At 35.3% G+C, this 22,721-nt stretch overlaps 1 protein-coding gene and 1 long non-coding RNA gene across 19 annotated transcripts in view; one reads left to right on the top strand and one right to left on the bottom strand.

The window, feature by feature from the left end:
- LOC123880334 (basement membrane-specific heparan sulfate proteoglycan core protein-like) overlaps positions 1-22,721 on the bottom strand; it is a 189,292-nt gene that overhangs the window by 91,880 nt on the left and 74,691 nt on the right. The window lies entirely within an intron of this gene.
- LOC123880388 lies at positions 840-21,727 on the top strand. The gene is made up of 3 exons (XR_006799230.1): positions 840-853; positions 19,257-19,261; positions 21,625-21,727. It is a non-coding gene; the product is annotated as an uncharacterized LOC123880388 (long non-coding RNA).

The following is a 22,721-nucleotide window of genomic DNA, read 5'->3' as shown; positions in this document are numbered from 1 at the left end:
GTGGTTTTTTATTTCATGAATATTTACAATTTCTGAAAATTGTATATGTACCTACCTACTTTATTGCTGTTTTTCTATAACGTAGTTAATTTTTAAAACAAGATAATTTGATTATTTGCTCTCGTGGTGGCTAACAGTGCATTCTCTGTATATTACAATAGTGAATAAATCTATTTTTCTCACATTTTTCGATTACTACTCGTCCCTTATTAATGTTACCCCTACCCTTACAATAACTTTATTCAATGTAGTTATAACTTTAAATCATTTAAGCATACATTAAAAATCCAAGATTAACCAGTTTCTAGTAAGTACATTATCATTGTTACTTTATACGTTTTAAATGTCGAAGTTACACTCACAAAGTTAAAACTTAATCCTAATACAATTCGACCGGCACCCGAAGGACAAAGGACAGTATGTTTTCAAGCTTCCCGCTCTATTAATGAAGTTGATACCTCAAGTCAAGTTTCGTTGCGCACTTCTCAGAAAGGACTGTAAGTCCGAGAGTCGTTTCAAAGTAGTAAGTGCGGCATGTCACCGCAGAAATCCTGCAAGAAACTTTCACAACTAGCCACCTATATAACCTGAGTGACGATACGGTTTAAAATTTTCTAAGTACCTGACCGGCGAAAGGTCTATATCTTATTGCAAGCTCTTGAAATTGGGCTGGAGCTATTCTAAATCTAAGGTATCTTCAGCGATAGGTAAACAGAGTTTAAAGCGAAAAGTAACTCTCCCTTTATTGGTCGATAACAATATAATGGTGGGAGTTTTAAATATTTCTTGAAATAGTAAGTAGGTACCTAATACGGTAGGGTCCCAGATCCTTCCGCATTTAAAATAACTAGGTGTCAGTGATAATAACTGAAACTAAACGGCACGGAGAAAATGAAAAACAAAAATTCGGGCCTCCAAAGTCGGTCAACGTCCACCAGGTCAACATCCAGGGTCAACGTAACTTCACAATCACAATCACGTTGTCAAAACTAGGCAATAAGTACGCCCCCCGACCGAAAAGTCTACCACACACAAAGATGTGGCAGTTTAACGCATTTCTCCTAAATGGATTAGCGGTGAAGTTCAAGTATAGTGGTCTCTACACTCGCGGCGCGAACGGCCGCGAAAGCCCGCGACAACTGCGAATCAGGAGTGTAAATGTTGTTCACGCCTTCGCGTTCGCGCTTCGCGCCTTTCCCCGATCAGTGTCGGTTTTTGGTCCGCGATAAAGGGTTTCATCCATAGTCAAGAACAAGACTGTGAAGATTTGCGAGTGTGGAGGGACACAGTTCACGCGTGGATCGCGGCATACATTCACGGCGTGAAATAACGGCGCGACTTCACGTGCGAGTGTAGAGCCGGCTAAAGATGCAGATATGAAAAACTGTTGGTCGCTAACGCTAAGACAACTGTTGTGCGAATTACGAGTTATTTGTACTTAGCATCTTATTATAATTATCAAGAATATTGCCATTTCCTAACACAATAATTCTTATCACACATTACTTTAGTATTTTAGTAATATGTAATAGGGAGATTGATATGGTCACTTGGGGCCTATTATACTATTTTATTTAGACCGCGTCAAGTAAGTGAAATAAATAGTCAAAGTAATGGTGGTTACCTCGCACCGGATAGCGTTGAAAGACCCCCTACTAAGTGGACATACGACATCCCACGAGTCGCTGGAATTTCAGCTGGCAACGTATGACCCTTATGGCGTGTAGACGTCCTACAAGAGTCTTATGCCCAGCAGATAACGGTTGATAATGATGATGATAAATAGTGGTTAGTCAATTTTTTTACTTGAATGATATTATGTAAGTAGGTATAATAATTAATTAAATTGGATAATATGAATACCACAATTTTGTACAATTATTTTCATTTTAAATCTTATAATTGGCTAATAAAGAACAAAAATAAAAATAAATTTTCACCCTTTTTTGTTTCTTGAAATATGTGATGCTAAGTAACAAAAAGTGTACCCTATCTACTAAAGGGGACCTCGAGGTTGTCTTTGAGTAACATTAATCGGTTTCATCGCGTCGCGACCCACTCGAGAATAGGTCCTATGTAGTAAAGCGCAAACTCTACCAAAATAAATCTTATTATATTCAGCGTAGAGATCAGTATTAAGTTGAGATCGATGTCATGCAGTGAAAGAAAAATAAGCACATTCTTTAGGAACATCAAGTTCCACCAACTCTTCTATAAGATAATAAAATCGAGTGTTTTACAAAGGGGGTTGAAAGAGGACTATAGGGAACGTAGAAGCAAAATGTCTTTTAACATCAAAGGAAGATCGGTATTAGGCACTATAGATCGAGCATTACCATCAAATTATAGATAACTAGAGGATAACTTCGTTGGCGTGGATTTAGGTTTTCTTAGGGCTCCGTACCTCAAAAGGAAAAAACACGCTTTTGAGAACATTATGGAATGGACAACATAATGGACATTTCTAATTCAATATTTGTTTTTGTGTTAAAGTTTTACACTGAATACTAAAATTTCAGGTTTGTTACTCATTAAATTTACAAGTTAGGGACCTGTGACACACAGGTCAGACAGACAGACAGCAGAGTAATATTAAAAGGGCTCCATTTTTACCCTTTGGGTACGGAACCCTAAAAAGGAAAATCTGACTGACTGATCTATCAACACACAGCTCAAATTAATGAAATCAGAAATCGAAATTTGGCATATTTTTGTTAATTCAACCCATAGAGGGGTAAAATAGGCGTTTGAATATTGAGTAGTCCGCGTGGAAAAGGTCGTTGAACATTCCGAAGTTGTATCATGAAACAAAAAGTCTCTTTTCCGCTCTAGTGTATAGACTAGGTAACTAACTTTACACTACTCACGCATGAAGTATAGGAAGTAAAGCGTTTTGTGCGGCGCAAAGTCGTAGCAGAATAGGCCAACTGTAACCTTTAATGATGTCTTCATATAAATCAACAGAACGGTGTCCTGGCAGATGCCATACAATTTCTTTTAGTATACAAAACGACTAAGGGTAATCACCCACCGCGAGTTTTTGCAGCGATACAGATACAGCCACAATAATCTCGCGATACAGTGCCGAAGTGTCCCTTCAGATTATGAGAGTAAGGGAATAGAGTCTTGTGCACTATTATATGCTGCGCAGTTGGATGGTTATTTTATAGCCCTGACAGTTATCTGATCAAAAGATTGGCGGATCATTTCAAATAGACGAAGTTATAGCCAGAACTTTGGAGGAAGTTTACTACTAGCTAAATGTATTCTTAAAATCTAGGTTAATAGTTTAGTCAACCTATATTTTATCAATAAATACAAAAGGGTTAATGGGTTACTAGGAATGTGTGTTCAGGATGCTATGATGAGATTACAGTTTGACCAATAATAATTTTGACGACCTCACTGGTTGAGGCTGCTCGCTGATCAGGCTTGTTGAATTTTGTATCGACTTATCGATATATCGATAAGTCGATACAAAATATCAAGTACCGAAAACATCAAAAACATTTTTTTTTCCAACAGGTAGTTGTCGCCTCTGATGCGCCTTCCTATGGCTAATATTTTTATTTTTAGAGCGGTTAAACTCCAGACTCCTGATTCATTTGACTTTATTTATTTGAGTGTATATTTTTATTTAATGTGATAGACAAGGCAAAATACACTATTACTTTAGAATTGCTAATATTTTTACAAAGTCTTACTGATATATCGAAGCAAGTCAAGTCTATAGGTACACACTTTTTTTGGAGAGTGACTAGTTTTTTCATGGCTTGTATTACTTAGTTATTAGTTTCATAATCTGTATGTGTGTCTAATAAACAAAATAAAAAATAAAATAGGGATACATTCATAATATTTTGATTCGATATAATATAATATTTATTATATCGATACTTTTTGGCATTTCCGACATCCCTATCGCTGATTAGTCGGTGTGGTTTGTTTACTCAATATCTGCTCGGTATGTTCTGTAACTAATCGGTTTTCTTTACTGACTGCTTCAGTGTGGTTTTACAGTGACGCTTTCGCCAGCGCGGTTGGTAAGCGTCGCGGGCCACGAGCTTTGCGTCTCTTGGATCGTTACATAGTCGCGCGAATGGCCCGCGCTGACGGCAATTCGGCCACCGCGCTTACCACCCGCGCGCGTACCACCCGCGCGGACGGTAAGCGTCACTGTAAAACCAGCCTCAGTGTATTTACAGACGAGTGGCACTTAGTCGACTGCTACAGAACTGTCGGCGGCCATCATCGACTACATCTGTGATATAATGCGGCTTTTCATAGTTACAAAATGTTCCAACGAACATTGGTGTCCGTTCCTATGGTAAATTATGTTGACCATTCAAAAGCATTTGTAAAAATCTACTTGAACAAGATAAAGTTGAAAACTAAAACCCGACTGCGATCGTCTTAATAAACGCTGAAATATTTAGTAAAATTGTTTTTCTGTATTTTAATGTTGTAGTACATTTAAATTTATGAACTCAGATTTTTTTCCTCTTTCATTTGACATCCCACTCGATACAATAGCAAAAAAAATATTTTGGAGACCCCCACTTTTTTTCATGTAACATCCGTTAGGTCAATTTTTTTCATATAAAGTGTAGCCTATGTCACCCAGATCTTTACGACGAATTGATTGACACCTCAGTTATCAAAATCGGCCCAGTAGTTTAGGTTAGGTTTAGTGCGTCGCTACGGTGGAACACAGAATTTGGATACACACATACATACTCACATACATACATACATATATGTATACATAGACTGCTAACATCATCGCCCTTCCTTTTGTTTTTGCCGCAGTCGGGTAAAAATCTGTTCTATTCTATTTCTATCAATCGTAATTTGCTTTAGACGCAGTCCGCTTCTAGGAACACTAGATAAGCTGGAACAGACTAAAATAGGCACTAAAGCTCTAAAGTCAGTAAGGGTCGGTCTAGATACATTGATGTCTGTACTAGTGCGTCACTAAGTTTCCCGTAAATGTTATGTATTTTATTATTTTTCCCCTATCTTTAGATTCTCATCACTCTGCCCGCGTAATTGTCACGAAACTAAATTTTATTTTTCCCAAAACGCTGGCAACCTAGGAAACATCAGTCTACTTTGTTTAATTAAAAATCCGACTACATGCTATGTAGTGTCAGAAGGGATTAACAGGGCTCTCTCCGTCACTCGATTGATACAATCGTAGTTCCAATTTCATTTGAATATTAAGCAACCAAAGTCCATGAAATTTTGCAGACATATTCTAAAAACTAATATTTGTGTCTGTGGTGTTTTAGATTTTTCTAAAAATATGTAGTTTTAAAGTTACAGGGGCTCAAAGATTTGTATGTAAATTTTTAAGACCGCGTAACTTTGAAACCGAATATTTTAGAATAATATTATAAATATATAATAAATATTTTAGAATTTTAGTTTCTAGAATATGTCTGCAAAATTTCATGGACTTTGGTTGCTTAATATTCAAATGAAATTGGAACTACGTTTGTATGAAGCGAGTGACGGAGCTAGCAATAGAGTCATGGGTTTTGTCAAATAAATGGCAGAGATAAGAAAAAAATAAAATTAATCTTTGCCTTTAAATTACTCTTCAAATGGAGAAATTCAACCGATTTTGATAAAATTTGGCAAAGAGATAACTTGAATTCCGAAGATAGACATATTTTTTACATAATTTCGGAAAATCAAAGTGTTTTCACGGGATTTTTAAAAAACTTCGTTGACGAAGTCGAGGGCATCATCTAGCATGAAATATCACTTCTTCATCTTCCTCTAAGTTATGTGTTATTTTAGTTTTACTAACCAAAAAAACAATTAGATAAAATTCTGTTTAAAAATAAAAGCCTTGTCGCTTAGCAACTTATATTGACCTAACTTGTAACTGCTACCATCTTATTACCTAATCTGAACAAATTGTAATGATATTATTCTTCTTTGACCTAGATATTATTTTTCTATATTTAAGTGGTTTCTAACTGTATCTTTACTTTTACTTAAAATTAAATTATAATATAAAAATACTATAAAGGGGCCAGATTTGTTTGTTTGTAATCGATAAACTCTGAAACGATGAACCGATTTTAATAATTCTTTCTCTATTGGCAAGTGTAAATTAAACATTTATAACACCCCTGACAAGTGAAGGTTACTGTAACTAGAAAAGAGCTGATAACTTTCAAACGGCTGAACCGATTTTCTTTGATTATAGCTAAGAACGCTCTCTCTCAATCAAGCCACCTTTCAAACAAAAAAAACTAAATTAAAATCGGTTCATTAGTTTAGGAGCTACGATGCCGCACACAAATACACAGATACACGCGTCAAACTTATAACACCCCTTCTTTTTGGGTCGGGGGTTAATAAAAACAAAACAACAACAAACAAAAATCTATACAAACATTGAAATTTGTCATACAAATACCTATTTAACACTAACTTCTTTATCAGAATTTCATAAAATCGAGTTAGGTAACTGGTTTTAATGAATCGGTATTGTTCAAAATAACAGGGTGACGGACAAACTGGCAAAATGTAATTCGATAACGCTGTTCAAACAGGGTTCAAACAGTAGGCTTAGTATAAGATTTTACGTCTCACCATCGTTGATAGTGTTCGAATATCGTAAACACTTTAGTGTTACAGTAAAACGGATTCTAGTAGCTTTTTTAGGGTTCCGTACCTCAAAAGGAAAAACGGAACCCTTATAACTTTGTTGTCTGTCTGTTGTCTATCTGTCTGTCTGTCTGTCTGTCTGTCCGTCCGTCCGTCCGTCGTAGCTGTCAAGAAACCTATAGGGTACTTCCCGTTGACCTAGAATCATGAAATTTGGCAGATGGGTAGGCCTTATAGCACAATTAAAGGAATAAATCCGAAAACCGTGAATTTGTAGTTAAATCATTTAAAAAAATTGTGTTTAAATTTTCAAAGTAAGATAACTATGCCAAGTCAGGTATCATATGAAAGGGCTTTGCTTGTACATTCTAAACCGAGTACGGAACCCTCGGTGCGCGAGTCCGACTCGCACTTGGCCGGTTTTTTAAATGCTCAAATTCGTCCATCTATCAACAGTGAACACTCCAAGCGGCAACTATGCAGTGTTAAAATTAGTAGTACTGAATTTTCGACTTTAAGTCAAGGACTTTTAGATTCATTTTATTCAGACGTTATTGCGTTTGACACTCGAATTTTAGCAATGGTAGTGAGATGTAAAATCTCATACTAAACACACTGTATGCGATTTGGAGTCGATACTATTTCAATAACAATAGGCACCAATGATCACGCTGTTTATTTTGTTCCGGTGCTCTAATACGACTTGACTGCATATTATACGCACTAACAAGACTATTTCATCAAGATTCATTACCGGCTCACTACTGGGCACGGGTCTCCTCTCAGGTGTTCATTGAATTGCAAAAAGTTTTTTTTTATTTAAAAAAAAATCCAATTTATAAAATGCCATATTTCGTCCCTTGATACGATTCGTTATAACTATAAAAAACATTAAACTTATCTTAGTTATTAAAATCAGCTTTAATACACCATGTTAATTTATTGAAAATTCATCTGTAAAAATATTCCTTGTCATGTCTTCAAGTCATTTAATTTCGTCAATCAATAATATGACCATGAAACTAAGAAACATTGAATCTAATATTCTGCCATATTGGATTTTCAAAAAAGATACAAAGCAATGATCTCTATGTTTTCTATGGTTCTGATCTTACCACGGGTTTTCTTATTAAAAATAGTTTTTGACAAAAAGTATATTTTTCAAACGGTATATTTTTCCAGTTACGATGTTCAGATCAGAATCAGATCAGACGTCCACAATGTTAAGAAAAATCTGTATAATATACTTACTTAATTAATTTTATTTAAATAACACGCACTTTGCCCAAATTAAATCAAATAAAAACGTTTATGTTTTCTATTTCAACCATGTCGTAGGCAACTCAATCAATCAACAATAATAAATATAATTAATCAATCAATAGTTAATCGATATTAAATAAAATATAAGTATAATTAATAATAATAACGTTACTTCAAGGATAGGATAGAATATTTTATTGTTTAAAATAATCGAATATTTTTAGCACCCTATTGATTATTGTAGTGAGTGTAAACCCCAAAGCCATAGCATAAGTGTCTTCATCACGCATTATCGACGCATTGTTGTCGAACTAAAATAATTTCACTGAAAATGGTGAAAAGGGAATAATAAATACGTAAACTTGAATACAGTATGGAAAATGAGATAAAACTGTTGCTTTGTTTAATATTTATCGTATAATTACCTATTATTACAATTAATTGATCTTTATATTTATAATCTGACTATAAACATATAATAATTAATAGTCTATGTAGCTTTCTTTGTACGCGTATGTAGGTATAAGCGTTTATCAGTTTTTAATTCATACTTATATTATAATGTGAAATCTCTCTGCACAAATCGTCAAAATCTTTTCAAAAGCTAGCAAACAGACAAACGGACAGACAGACTCACTCTAGCATCATAATCATTATCACCATCATCAACCCATCGCCGGCCCACTACTGTGCATACTCCACTTAGAATGGGAAGGGTTTGGCAGAAGATAAAATAATTCCCATGGGATTTTTTGAAACGGACGAAGTTGTGAGCATTAACTAGATATCAACCAATATAACTTATATTCAAGCGCGAAACGATCTAAAAAAGTTTTAAGCTTGAAATAGATACGGATACCTTTTAGTGAGAGTACGAGAACATTGGCAAATGCCAAATCGGTCGACCATTCTGATTGAATTAAAAAATAGAAACGTTAACTGATTATCGGCTTCTATTCTGCAGACTACTGTGATATTTTGTAATATTTTACAGGCCGCGATTACACCTGTAAGTTATACTCACGGAAGTACCTTACATGATTAACTTACAACAAAATCACTAATGTACCCTCTCTCTCTGTAATTTAGATCGGCAAAATATTAGAGGTGCTTGCCCGGGATCGAACCCCCGACCTCCCGAACAGGGAGCGGACGTTTTAATTACTAGGCTATATTGGGTTTTGTTTACCCGACAAAGCCAAAAGGAAGTGTAATGATTTTAGCAGTCTATGTATATAGGTATGTATGTGGGTATGTATGTTTGTATCCAGATTCTGTGTGTTCCACCGTAACGCCTAAACTACTGAGCCAATTCTGATGTATGAGGTGCCAATCGATTCGTTGTAAGGGTCCGGGTGGCATAGGCTGTAGCCTAAAATGTATTTTATTCGAAAAAAATTGACCAAACGGATGTTACATGAAAAAAAATGGGGGTCTCAAAAATTTTTTTTTGCTATTGTATCGAGTGGGGTGTCAAATGAAAGAAGAGAAAATTTTGAGTTCATAAATATAAAATATGTACTACAACATTAAAATATACCAAGCGACAGTAAAACAATTTTACTATAATATTTCAGCGTTTATTAAGACGATCGCAGTCGGGTTTTAGTTTTCAACTTTATTCATACAGAAAATATGGACAAAAACTTTTCTAGTCCTTTACGTTCTATGTTGCATCGTACTAGTGAACGTTTTTGTATAAATTATTACATTGATCCAGGTCGTTACTCATATGAATACGACGTCAACTGATACTATCGGTAGATATAACACTGCACGTTCCTGTAATAGCCAAATAAATAAGATGCTCCGAATTTAAGGAGACTATTTGATATTAATATAATATTTTACCTTTTTAAAACTAGTGACCAAAGTTGCAAATAAGCTACTCGTGTATGTAAAAGCCTAATTGAATAAAACCGGTTCAGTAGGAACCGGTTTTTCAAAATTCCAAATATTACTTCAGAGATTACTAACAAACTAACAAACTTTAATATATATACTTTAGAATATTAGTATAGACTATAGATAGCGGATAGGTACTTGGCGTGTGCTACTACGCTAAAAATTATGTGCCTAATGGATTGTTTAAGTGGTCTAAAACAATCTTCGCATTATTGCCTTTCTAAAAAACCGGTTTGGGTCGCATCGGTTGGGCAGTTTCGAAGTCTATAACGGACATAGGTAGAAACATTTTTTCATGTTTTATAGGTAGGTATATTATAAAGCATCTGCATAGCAGTTCCAGAAATTTCCTAGCAACACTCTACACAATTGAATTTGCTTGAAATCGCGAGCAACAAAGCTGTATAAGGGATAAGAATTTAAATAATAAATATAAAACACGTCTTATCTCTTATCTATTTTTGTGAGCATAAACTCTAGGTATAGTTTTAAGGTCCTTGAAAGTATTTGCACAGAAATAATATGATCCTTTGGCCATTGAAACCACGGTGATGTAATTTTCTAAGGTGCATACGTATGAGGCCTATAAGATTTTACATCCCACCAACGTCGATAGAACTCGATAGTCGAAACATTTAAACGCGTTAAAATAAAGTTGGCTCTTATTTAGTTATTTTAAAGCTCAAGTTTGTCTATATATTTATAGCCAACGCTCCAAGCGGAAGCTATTTTTATTAAAAAAAAAGTTAAAATTTGTTGTACTGAAGTTTTGACTCTAAACCAAAGGCTTTAGGTCCATTTTATTTTGGGGTTGTTTTGTTTCGACTCTCGAATTCTATCAGCGTTGGTGAGATGTGTTTAATGCTATCACACTGACCGTTTATGATAGCGAGGAGTGTGCATTCTTCACATCTCAATCTGTTTATATATATCGTCCTACAGTTTACAAGGTATTGATAAGCCGAAAAATGATCACTGTTAGTTTTGCTAACTTGATGACACGTTTCTCTGACAATGCTAAATTAGCAAAGACAGCAATGATAACAAAGCTATGCACAAAAACGCTATCAAATGCATTTAGGTTGACAGCACGTTATAAAATGTGTCAAATCCATAAATGAAAAAAACTTGCTATGTCCCGCTATTATTCGCACTAAAATTTCAAGAGTCCAAATATTTCGGTTTGCATTGTAAATGTATAAAAAATATTATAAAGAGACGAGCTATTTTTATGTTCGCATGGTAAATTTGCAAACGATTTGTTTTTTCTAAAATTAGGTAAAATTTGCTCTGAACTTCTCTATTGATACATAATACCTTTGAAAAAATATAACAGTTTTGATTTTTTGTTTAATTGGCAATAATTAATTTACTACTACAGGATTTTCAAAGTACGAAATGTGTTACTACTTACTGGCATGAAATAGCTTGATACAAAAGACCTGGACTCGATGTCAAGAAACAGGTTCTTCAGAGGAAGCATCGTACAAGGAAAAAATTTTCCACTGATATACAGGATGACAGTTTTTTAGTGAGTTAGGTGTTGAGGAACTGGAACAGACCTATTTACATAACAGACCTATCAAAAAACCTAGAAGGAGTACCGCGAGCTCAAGTTAGCCTATAGACAGTGAAAAGGTGTGTGTTAATCCAGGGTATAATCTATTGCCATTCCAAATTTCAGTCAAATCCGTCCAATAGTTATTGCGTGAAAGAGTAACAAACATCCAGACATACATACAAACTTTCGCGTTTAGTAGGAAGGTGACTCTACTAAACGAAGACAGTTTGATAACTTTGCTTGCATAATCAGTGCCGTAAACATGTTTCTTGCTAAAACATGATACGGCATGCATTAGAATTGATAGACAGTTTAAACAAAAAGTGCGATAATAAGTCGGAAGATTGTCATAAAATTTGTTGAACGAGGGTAGCGCACGCAACGCCAACGGGTCGTCCTAGACTAGACGCGCTATTCCACCTAAAATAACATGACACCACTTGTTTACCCCCGACCCAAAAGAGGGGTGTAATAAGTTTGACGTGTGTATCTGTGTATCCGTCTGTGGCATCGTAGCTCCTAAACTAATGAACCGATTTTAATTTAGTTTTTTTTGTTTGAAAGGTGGCTTGATCGAGAGTGTTCTTGTACTTAAGAAGATTTGAAGAGATAGAGAACAGAACTCTTCAATAGATAAGAGTATATTGCTCGCGATCGGTGTAATAGGTTAGTAAACAATAGGTTTTTAACCAGATAATAAATAGATATTTGTTTCTAGAACATGTCAACAAAATTTATTTCAGTTTGATTGGATAATATCACAGTTCACGACAGTTTGGAAACTTCTAACAAAGCCTCGACATTCGACGTCACTAGCAGGCGTCAAATGTACCTAACATTTGACGCAGGTAGCCATAAACTAGCCCTATTTTTCTTTGATTTTACGTCACTATAGCTTAATATTTGACATATCGTCGAAGCGAGAGTTCTCTCACTTTAGTTCACTCTGACAATATTCAATTAATGAGAACCAAACAACGTACAATAGGGAATGCGATGGGGAGCGCACTAGGGTTACTTCTCTTAAAACATTAGGTATTTTACTCAGAAATAGTCATTTGTTAGACAATAATAGTCATGATTCTAATTCTTATTTGACTCGTTTGCGACCTATCATCTGTTACCATAACGCCGCTGATGTCATTGTACTTACGCAATAGATGTATCACACAGGATAATTACTTCGCAGTGAATTGTAACAATAAATCTACGCCAATAATAAAATATGTGGCACCGCCGCGTGGCGACAATAAGATGAATCGAGATGCGTGCCTTTGAATTCCTTCACCTCTGGACTGATTTTTATTGAATTGTGGGTTGCGTCATTTTTTAAATTATTGCCGTGTCTTAAAAAAAATCACTCTTTATCTCAACCTAATAACGACATACGATAGTTGATTCAAAATTATAATATAGTAGTTGATGCGCGAGACTTTATTCGCTTGGATTTAGGTTTTTTAAAATCATCCCTGTGGTGGGATATCTTTGATTTTCCAGGATGAGACCAATGTATGTCCAGGATGTAAAGTATAACAGACGTATTTATATTTCCACCACGTGGAATTCAGTTCTAATTACTCTTGCGGGAACTTCTGAATCTTCCGGGATAAAATGTAGTCTATGTGTTAATTCAGGGTATAAGCTATTTTCATTTCTAATTTGAGCAAAATCTTTGAGTGGCATCAAAGTTGTGGCATGAGAGAGTAACAAATATCCAAACAACCCAACTTTCTTATTTATAGTATCGGTAGGTACGTAAGATCTTTTTTTATTAACCCCCGACCCAAAAAGAGAGGTGTTATAAGTTTGACGTGTGTATCTGTGTATCTGTCTGTAGCGTCGTAGCTCCTAAACGAATGAACCGATTTTAATTTAGTTTTTTTTTTGTTTGAAAGGTGGCTTGATCGAGAGTTTTCTTAGCTATAATTGAAGAAAATCCGTCAGAGGTTCTTCTAGAGGTTTTTGTGTCAAGGGTTTTTTAAATTTTGAGTTGTTCCATTACAATTTAGGCCTTGACTACGTATGTAGTCTAAGTTGGAAGCGGACTAATTTCAAAGAGCTACGATAGTTTACGGAACGCTAAATCGCTTTGAGGCACAGCTTTACCGCTAGGGTGGTAACTAGCCGCGGCCAAAGCCTCCCACTAGAGATAGTCTTTTCAAAATCCTGTTTATAAGTATTTCTATTCATTTCAGTTCCTTAAACAAAATGTTAAAAGTGTCTGTTTGTGTTGTTTGGTTGGTTATTCTGATAACTAGTTGTCTTTGTTCTAAACGGATCTAAGTTGGGACTTGGGAGTCCTTGTTGGTTATAAATCAGATGCGCCTGATACTGCCAGGGTCGTCGCGACGTCGGAAACACAGCGGTCTGACATCCACTACGCAGGAGTAAATTATCACCTGATGTTTTATTAAGGTGAAATCAGACAGCGTTTACACTAGACCATTTTTTCTTTTCATTTTTAACCCCCGACCCAAAAAGAGGGTTTGAAAGTTATCAGCTCTTTTCTAGTAACTGCAACCTTCACTTGTCGGGGGTGTTATAAATTTTTTATTTACATTTGTACATGCAAAAGACATTCAAAAGTTACATAGAAATCGAAGTTCGTCAACTCATTTCATGATTCCGTCAAATGAAGTTGTGTTAGGAAACTAGGAAAATATGATCCTTCTCTTTCATCATCGTCAACGATAGGCGTCCACTGCTGGACAAAGGTCTCGTGTGGAGACGTCCACACCCCACGGTTTTGCGCCGCTTGAATCCACCGACTAGGTTGAGATCTATAGAATGCACTTTGACTTTGCTCAGACTTAAGACACTGTTAAAACGAGACATAAATGGCATAAATGTGTCTCATTTTATCAGAAACTTAATTCTGAGCAAAGTCAATGTGAGTCTATAGATCTCAGCCTAAGACTGTTTGATATAGTCTGTGCACCTAATGGAAGATTTTCTAACGCCACGCTTTCCGGTGCCAAGTTGCAATAGCACCTTGGGGCCAGAATGTCTCTTCATGTCGGTTTTTGAAAATATATGCTTGGTCCACTTCCACTTATTTTGCATTTATAGCTCGAGTGAAAGTCGATATATAGCCAAAATGATTGAATTATTAAAAACATACGCACGCCAAATTCGGTAAATTTTGTAACATTACGCTGAGAAAAAACCTAATGATCAAAAAGTGTGCCGTCTGATATCACCTTTAACGCCACTAAGTAAGTCTACTATCAAATTAGAGAAACAGGCGAATTTAAACGTAAACAATAGTGATATCCTTATCACTATGAAACGATAATTTTAATTGAGTAATACAAGTTGATATTATTACGTCATTGTAAATAGTGTACAGAGTAAAGTGAGAGATGGTTGCTCGACTACTTTAATTAAGATAGTATTTAAACATATAGCCATAAATGGTAAAGATGGACTTAAATCTGAAATCTCAAATCAAGAAAGGGCACAGATTTTTATTGCCTAGGCGAAATCTTTCATACTAAATTAAAAGAAAAGAGTAGGTATACGCAACGTAAAGTGGTGTTTTTTTTTAATTTTCTTTTCATGAATTCATTTTTCAACAAGTGTAAATTAAAAATTTATAACACCCCCGACAAGTGAAGGCATCTTGACAGCTTGACATAAATTTGTCAATTGACATAATATTAAGAACCTAACGGTTATCTAACCTTCTTTTCTACAAGAAAACAAGAAAAGGGCTGATAACTCTTAAACGGCTGAACCAATTTTTTTGGATTATAGCTAAGAACACTCTCGATCGAGCCACCTTTCAAACAAAAAAAAGCAAATTAAAATCGGTTCATTCGTTTAGGCGCTACGATGCCACAGACAGTTACACAGATACACAGATACACACGTAAAACTTATAACGCCCCTCTTTTTGGGTCGGGGGTTAAAAAAAGTTTTTGTTTTTAATTAATGTAAATAAATATAAACTTTCGAAGTTATTTATTTTTTGCGCGTATTTCTTGCTTGAGCATCATAGGTTTGCTAAATTTATATAATTAATAAAAAATTGAGCTATTTTTTACTAATTATATATTAAGCTAACCTTTTTTTTAGCTAAAAAATTATAAACTTTCGAATTTATCTTATTTTTTGCACGTATTTCTCGTACTTTAGCATCATAGGTTTGCTAAAAATACTAATAATTAATAAATAATAACTCATTTATAGGAAGGAGTATACACATACCTTAGAGACTATGTAAAATCATGTTCAAAATTAACTTATTAATATTTTTAATCGCAGCTACCTATCTCATATTTTATAACAAACAACATGCGTAAGAAACGTGTGGTTATCAGTGTTCCACAACAACAATCGGCCTTCACAATGGGGTTATCTAGGTTCAATAGTATAGATACTAAGTAGGTACGGCATTAAAGGGTTAGGTACATTAGACGTAATATTCTATTGAACAGTACCAGAATGAACTAGAATAAGGGAACTTTCGATTTGATTCTAAATCGACGAGATGTCAAATATTATTTATTAGCAGTCCCGTCGGCAGTTAAAATATTAAAATTATCTTGGTATGTACTTGTACCCGTTATCTACAATCCATACTAATATTATAAATGCGAAAGTGTGTCTGTCTGTCTGTCTGTCTGCTACGTTTTCACGGCCCAACCGCTGAACCGATTTTAATGAAATTTGGTAGAGACTTGGGAAACATCCCGGGGAAGGACATAGGCTACTTTTTATCCTGGAAAATTAAAGAGTTCCTACGGGATTTAAAAAACCAAATCCACGCGGTTGAAGCCGCGGGCATCTTCTAGTATAAAATATTAGGCTATAATAGTAATTAAAATGTCGCGTAAAATCATTGACAAGTAAAATTTTCAAAATTTAAAAATCCCGACACATTTTTATTAGAATTTGTCTAGTTTTTAGTCCAATAAGATAACTAGAAAATAGCTTATAACTTTCAAACGGCTGAACCGATTTTTTGGATTATAGCTAAGAACACTCTCGATCAAGCCACCTTTCAAACAAAAAAAACTTAAATTAAAATCGGGTCATTCGTTTAGGAGCTAGATGTCACAGACAGATACACAGATACAGACGTCAAACTGATAACACCCCTCTTTTTGGATCGGGGGTAAAAAATAGGGCTATCTGAGGGTTACCTGCATCAAAATATGTACTAGCATTGACAGTGACGTCGAAGCCGCGACGTTTTGTTAGAAGTTCCCTAACGGTCGTGAACTGTGCCAGTACCTTTAAATAAATATATTATACTAGCTACAGCGGTGATAGTCTAGTAGTTAAGACAGACCCTCTAGTCGGGGGGTCAGGAGGTCGATCCTTTAAATTTTCGCAGTTAGGTACCTAAGTATGTGCGTTTTAAGCAAAAAACATCCATAATGTTCTCCATAATGTCCGGAAAGGTGTTTGAAGTCTGCCAAACCGAACTTTTTTTTAATAATATTCAGATACAAGTTAGCCCTTGACTGCAATCTCACCTGGTGGTTAGTGATGACACAGTCTAATATGAAAGTGGGCTAACCTGGACTTGGCCAGAACAGCCAAACCCTTCTAATTCTGAAGACGCGTGCTCAGGAATGCACTGGCGATGGGTTGAGATGACGGTGATGATGAAGGTCAAATTGAAAAGTAAAACGAGAGCTTCTGTACCTTAGATCGTTAGGTGATCAACCCAAGCTATTCGTGATCAAGTAAATTCGCTGACATAAAATAAGTTTTCTATGAAATTGAATATAGGACCGATAGCGTGCGTCGGTTCATTTTCGATCCACCCGCAACCGATGTCTCTCTCATCCATAATGGGTTATATTAAATTGCCAATATTGCTTCGATTAAGTACCAATAAGTGTAGTACATTTTCGTTTAGCGTGCATGCATCTTCGTGGTTAATATGTTAACATAATGATACCTTCTGTTTTTATAATCTACTATCACTAACTAGGCCATTTTATTGATTTTTTTATTGAAATCTACTATAAAATATGCTGCACTAGCTGATGCCCACGACTTGGTTCCCGTGGAAATAGTTTTTTAAAAATCCCGTGGGAACTCATTGATTTTCCGGGATGAAAAGTAGCCTATGTGTTAATCCAGGGTATAATCTATGTCCATTCTAAATTACAGCCAAATCTGTTTAGTAGTTTTTGCATGAAAGAGTAAGAAACATCCATACATCCATAGATTTATTTTTATTTTTATGCATAATAGTTTTTGATGTATCGTGCAAAATGTTGGAAAAAATACCCGAGTACGGAACCCTCAGTACGCGAGTCTGACTCGCACTTGGCCGGTTTTTTAAGTCAATCTATCTCGCTTATAGTCGCCGGTCGGAAAACTGCCTATACGTGGTTAAGTTGGTGGTTAAATGTATAGAGAAAATGGAAGATCGCTTTTACATAATAATTATTGTGTCAGATTTACACAATAACATTGTTGCTATGTATTTGCTCAAAGAGCATGGCACTAATTCAATGAATGCGATAGTCTTTTTGAACTCTATGTATTTACCTATTCACCTTGTGATGACCCTAGACTGTCATACTAGTGTTAAAAATGTATAGAAAACACGGAAAACAGTATTAGAATTTTAATTTAAAATTTATCAAAATCACTTTTGTGGATAGAAATCATGAAGTGTTTCCTCTTATCTGAATATAAGAAGATAGACACAAGAAAAACCTGCATGCCTGCGAGTTCTCCACAGTGTTTCAAAGGTGTGTAAAGTCTGCCAATCTGCACTAAGCCAGGATGGAGGACTGTGGCCTAAACCATTCTCATTATGAGATGAGACTTGTGTTCAGTAGTAGGCCGGCGATTAGTTGATCGTGATGATGTGCGATTGTACATCAAGTTATTCAAAGCACAGATTTTTTTAAAGCTTATTGAAATAGCAATGTCACCAATGCTATAAATTTAAACGCCGGAAAATGGAAAGAATCGTGTAATGGCTCAGTTAGGTATCGGTTTTAAACACAGTGGAGACATGCAATTATAATGAATACAGAATATCGATTTGTCAAAACACGCAAGTGACCTAAGTAGGAGTTTACCCAAGAGTAAACTATACCAGCTTATCGATATTTTTGTCAAAATTGTGAAGAAAAACTCAAAGTATATTTCGGCAGTCATTTAATTGTATCTAAATAATAATATATAATGAAAAGTTGACTGACTGGCTGACTGATCTACCATACCAATGCACAGCTTAATTTACGGGAGGAATTGGGGTGTAATTTGGCACGCTGATAGCTATTATGACATAGATATCTCCTAAGAAAAGATTTTTGAAAATTCAATTTCTAAGGGTGTAAAATAGAGGTTTGAAATTTGTGCAGTCACAAACACCTAAGAATACGTAAATAAATACGATATACGATAATTTTAAAGTAAAAATAAGCACTTTAAGTTAAACAATATTGCGTAATCTTACCTTATAACAGTTAAAAATAAATTTCTAATAATGATTTAAGGGGCAGGTCAGATCATTTATCGTTCTGTTTTAAGAATCAAATTCTAATTAAGTCGGTCAGACCACAGATTCATAACGATAACCTCTGATCCGTGATTGTTATCAAAAAAGCGTTTTTACCAGTTGAATAATAAACGATTGCGTAAAACTACAACATGGCTACCTAATTTTTAACACATATACGGAAACTATCTTACGCCCGCGACTTCATCCGCGTGGATTACACAAATTTGAAACCCCTATTATTTTACCACCTTAGAGGATGAATTTTCAAAAATCTTTTTTTTAGTAGATGTGCACCTTATTATTATAGGTCTAAATCTAAATCTCAGTCCGCTACGTCTAGTAGCTTCAACCACCTTCAACCGTGCGTTGATAGATCAGTCAGTCAGTCAGGTAGTCAGTCACCTTTCCCTTTTATATTTTCAGATTACGTGTTTTTCTGAAAAAAAAATTGAGAAAAAATCTGGAAAATATCGATATCGGTATAGATAATATTGTTAACTACACTAACGGATTGTAGCATAATAAAATAGGACAAGTTTGGTTTTTGATAAAATTAAAATATATAACCAGGTTGGTATCACAAGGTACGATTGCCTAGAAAAAGGTTGCCAGAATCGAACCCGGAACCCTCCCACTTATATAACCACGGCTATCACCACTGCGCCAAGGAGGTTGTCAATGCTATGCTAATGAATGCTAGGGACGCCGTAAACAAAAAAAACCGGCCAAGTGTGAGTCAGACTCGCACACCGAGGGTTCCGTACTCGGGTACTTTTTTCGACATTTTGCACGATAAATCAAAAATTATTATGCATAAAAATAAATTAAGATCTGTTTAAGAATCTACAGGTAAAGCACTTTCATAAGACCCTCTACTTGGTATAATATAGTTTTTTACTTCGAAAATTTAAACTTTTTTTTTTTAATAATGTAGGCACAAATTCACGGTTTTCGGATTTATTCCTTTACTTGTGCTATAAGACCTACCTACCTACCAATTTCATGATTCTAGGTCAACGGGAAGTACTCTATAGGTTTTCTTGGCGGAAACGACGGACAGACAGACAGACAGACACACAACAAAGTGATCCTATAAGGGTTCCGTTTTTCCTTTTGAGGTACCCTAAAAGGCGGGCAACCCGCGTGCCAGGTTATGCCGTGCGGCATATTGTACCACCCGGGTGCCGGCTGCCAACTCTCTCGGATGGTGCGGAACCGTTCGTGTGCGAATTCGATTCGTACTTGACTGGCTTTTTGATAAAATTTCCGCGAAAAAATAATTTTAACCTAGAGCCTCAATAGCTCAACAGGTTGAGGAGCCGACTGAATTCCAAAAGGTCTCTTAATACAGCTTTGCGCTTAGTTGGAGGGGAAAGGGAAAAGGGGAATATTAGTCATGATTAACATGGCTAATATTCTTTAAAAAAAAAAAACCGAAAAAAATCGGTTATAATTTCAATAATTTTCACCTAAGTAAGTATAAGGTAGGGTTGTGCTCACTACAGGGCTCAGATTTAAAAATTAGCGTCTACAGGAAATCGCACAAATACTAAGTGCACCTTTTCGTAACATTTTCATATTATAAGTTTAGTGTCCATACGAGACGTAGATTCACCGTCGCTTTAGAACGATTGTGTTACCCGACTCTATCATAATATTCACCCGCTTTCCTGGAAATCTCGGATTGCCAAAAGGATTTCATTTTGCTTTCGCCACGACATAACTTTAAAAATAGGTTTTTTTTTTAAATTTAGGTATCCTAGACTTGTTATATGTCAATATAGTATTTTATGGTTTAGTTTATTTAGCTATTAGTATTTAGGTTTATTATAATATACACCACCTCCCACTGTCCATCTGTTCGTTTTTTCCCTAGATTTAATGTTGTCTGGAAGAGATCGCTATTTAGCGATAAGACCGCCTTTTTGTACCTTTATTTTAAGTTTTCTTTTTTGTAACCTGTTTTCCTGTACTTTGTGTTTTGTGGTGCAATAAAGTATAATAACATACATATACGAGTATATACTAGTGCTTGGTTGCAATCAAACCAGCTAGCAAGTGATGACGCAGCCTAAGATGGAGCGCGCTTGCCTAGAAGATGCCTAATCACTCTTGACTTGAAGGCTTTTGAAGGACTATTTAATCTAGTCAAATAGTTTTGGATACTGAAATATTTATAAAATAAAAGGTATCTGAAACATATAAATAGCAAAGGGTTCTCCGTTACTCGTCCATACATACGTAGTTTCATTCTCATTTGAAAATGCTCACGTTTTAGAAACGAATATCTGTGTTTGTGGTTGACCAGAATTCCTTAAAAATGTCTACTAGTACAAGTAGGTACCTACTCAATAACGCTGTACAAGTAAAATGGATGTAGAAAACTATTTACCAAGAGGTGCACAATCCACACGCATTTAATTTAAAATTCATGTTAGGCATTAACTTCTACTTAACTTCTTTTCATACTTGTATGGAAGATACTGAATATTCATATATCGCCTCTTTATTCCGCTTGAGACGAAACCTTTATGCCTACCTGATAAATCATATATCGGTCAAGATGATTGGCGTCAATTCTCATGTTACTCTCAGAACTAAATTTAGACTATCTGCATCTTTTTCTTTTTGACATTGCTAAAAAAGGACGGAAAATTAATGTTCAATTAAAGACTCCAAATTTTAGTGCTACTCAACTTTAAACACTACCTAAAGTTACGAGGTTTGACTGTTCTAAATTATAAGGATGTTACAAACCTAACAAACCGGAAATCTGACAAACCACAGTCAGAGCGGTTATGCACTCATCCGATCCGAGCCCGTGAAAATACGGATATGAAAAACTCGGACTGAACTCTGATATTGCTTGCGCACTAATCGAAATCGAAATCATAGCTTTTCAATAGTGGACATCTTTGACAAATCTACGTCATATTATATCCAATTTGAATCCGAGGCACATCCGAGATATTTTCACGGATGTCGGAGAGAACTCGGATGACGGAAGTTGCAGCTAGTGCAAGCTACCATACAAATAGTTCTATGACTACTTCGGAAGATCCAAAACTAAATTGTTTATTAATATTAATTTAATTTTATATTTTTAAGAAAATGTATTTATAAACACGTTATTATTTAAAAAATGAATATGAATTGTAATTGACGTATAATGTATATTTATGAATATTTATGAATAAATGAATGAATGAACGTACTTTCATGGATTCGTATTACATGCGGTGCGGAATCGCCCTTAGGGGTAATCATAGTTTTTAAAACATGTGTACAAAATTTCATTGAGCTTGATTGATCATCAAATACACGCTCCAAAAATACTTCTCTTCATAACGTGTAATTTTAGATTTTTCTCCATACAACAAACATCAAATAACAAAGGCTCAATACGTGTTAATACAATGATCAAGTCCATGAACTTTTCATTGAATAAATTGGATGTAACTCGCTAGATCTTTGAAATAATTTGTGTTAATGGATTTGCACACTGGCGTTGCTTATAAGTATACTGGCGCCGAGTGTTATCAAGAGATATCATAATAACATACTGTATTAAGTCGCGTCCACACCAAAACAAATTGTGTCTTGCAACGTTTTTGACGAAAGTTATCCAAGCACGAATTTTCACGTGTCTATGTGTCAAAAATTATTTGGATTTATAGCAAATAATAATATAAAATACTTATAAGGCGTACAGCATAATTTTTAATTGTGACGTGTTTTAATAATTATATAACTAGGGGATGCCCGCGGCTTCGCCCGCGTGATTTCGATTTTTTTAAATCCTGTAGGAACTTTTTGATTTGCGGGGTAAAAAGTAGCCTATGTCCTTCCCCGGGATGTATCCTAAGTCTGTACAAATTTTCATTAAAA

The sequence above is a fragment of the Maniola jurtina genome, chromosome Z (assembly GCF_905333055.1).
Source record: "Maniola jurtina chromosome Z, ilManJurt1.1, whole genome shotgun sequence".
NCBI lineage: Eukaryota > Metazoa > Arthropoda > Insecta > Lepidoptera > Nymphalidae > Maniola > Maniola jurtina.
This window is presented reverse-complemented; position numbering and strand designations above follow the sequence as displayed.